Genomic DNA, 1,875 nt, shown 5'->3' with positions numbered 1-1,875 from the left:
GAAAATATTCCTTAGGAATGAAAGTGAAATAAACATACTCCCAGATGAAAGAAAACTAAGATAATCTGTGGCCAACAGACTTGCTTTAAAAGACTCACTGAAGGAAGTTCTTCAGACAGAAATGAAATAATGAAAAAAAAATCAGAAAATCAGAAACAAAGAGAGCCCAATGGAAAGACAAACATTTCGTTTCAAATGATACTGTATTCTGCTCCACTCAAGATTTCAAAATCCAGCTTTGTGGTAGAAAGCAGTAAATTGTCATCTTGTCCAATATTGTTCTTAATGTGTGTGGAGGCAATATTTAAGAAAATTATGAAAAGGGAAGTGGGCTTTTTTTTTGGCTTTAGGCTCAGAGGAGGCAAAGGTGCTACTGTCTTTGGTTGTCCCGAATCCGGGTTCATCCGACACCAGCTGCCTCCACCATGCCGCTTAAGTTCGACCCCAACGAGATCAAAGTTGTGTACCTGAGATGCACTGGTGGCGAGGTTGGTGCCACGTCTGCCCTGGCCCTGAAGATCAGCCCGCTGGGTCTATCTCCAAAAAAGGTTGGTGATGACATCGCCAAGGCAACCAGTGATTGGAAGGGTCTAAGGATTACAGTGAAACTGACCATTCAAAACAGACAGGCCCAGATTGAAGTGGTACCTTCTGCCTCTGCCCTGATTATCAAAGCCCTCAAGGAACCACCAAGAGACAGAAAGAAGCAGAAAAACATTAAGCACAGTGGAAATAACACTTTTGATGAGATTGTCAATATTGCCCAACAGATGCAACACCAATCTTTAGCCAGAGAACTCTCTGGAACCATCAAAGAGATCCTGGGGACTGGCCAGTCTGTGGGCTGCAATGTTGATGGCTGTCACCCTCATGACATCATAGATGACATCAATAGTGGTGCAGTGGAATGCCCAGCGAGTTAACTACAAAGGAAAATATTTCAATAAAAGATCATTTGACAACCATAAAAAAAAAGAAAGAAAGAAAAGTGAGGTGGGTAGAAGTACATAAGTGGTGCTAACTTTCTACATTCCATTCAAGTGGTAAAATATTGATACTAGGGAACTATAATATATCAAGATGGATTTTAAATTTCTAGACTGCACACACATACATACACACACATCTCACACACTATACAAAAATAAATACTCAAGGGATCCCTGAGTGGCGCAGCGGTTTGGCGCCTCCCTTTGGCCCAGGGCGCGATCCTGGAGACCCGGGATCGAATCCCATGTCGGGCTCCTGGTGCATAGAGCCTGCTTCTCCCTCTGCCTATGTCTCTGCCTCTGTGTGTGTGTGTGTGACTATCATAAATAAATAAAAAAATTTTTAAAAATTAAAAATAAAAAAATAAAAATAAATAAATACTCAAAACTATTGGTGAATAATAATGGAACACTAAAAAATGCTCAAGTGATCCACAGAAAGTCAGAAAAAGATAAACAGTAAAATAAAACAAAACAAATAATAAAATGGGCAACCTAAATATTAGCATAGCAATAATTACTTTAAATGAAAGTGTTCTAAACATCTCAATTAGAAGGCAGAAATGATCAGAATGGATTTTTTTTTAAAGTAGTTCCCATGCCTGATATGGGGCTTGACTCACAGCCTTGAGTCAAGAGTCACGTGCTCTACTTACTGCGCCAGTCAGGTGCCCCCAGAATGGATTTTTTAAAAAAAGACTTGGGCTAAGTATAGGCTGTCTTCAAGAAACTGACTTCAAATATAGTTATATAGTATGTTAAAAGTAAAAGGATGGAAGATGTATAACATGCAAACACTAACAGAAAGAAACAAGAAATGTCTATATTAATATCAGACTAAGTAGCCTCCAGGGAAAAGAAAATTACCAAGGATAGGAGAACCATT

The 1,875-nt window shown here is 39.3% G+C and overlaps 1 pseudogene; it reads left to right on the top strand.

The window, feature by feature from the left end:
* Positions 343-965, top strand: LOC476346 (ribosomal protein L12 pseudogene; annotated as a pseudogene).

This window comes from Canis lupus, chromosome 1 (genome assembly GCF_011100685.1).
Source record: "Canis lupus familiaris isolate Mischka breed German Shepherd chromosome 1, alternate assembly UU_Cfam_GSD_1.0, whole genome shotgun sequence".
NCBI lineage: Eukaryota > Metazoa > Chordata > Mammalia > Carnivora > Canidae > Canis > Canis lupus.
Note: the sequence above shows the minus strand (reverse complement) of the source record. Positions and strands in the feature narration are given on the sequence as shown.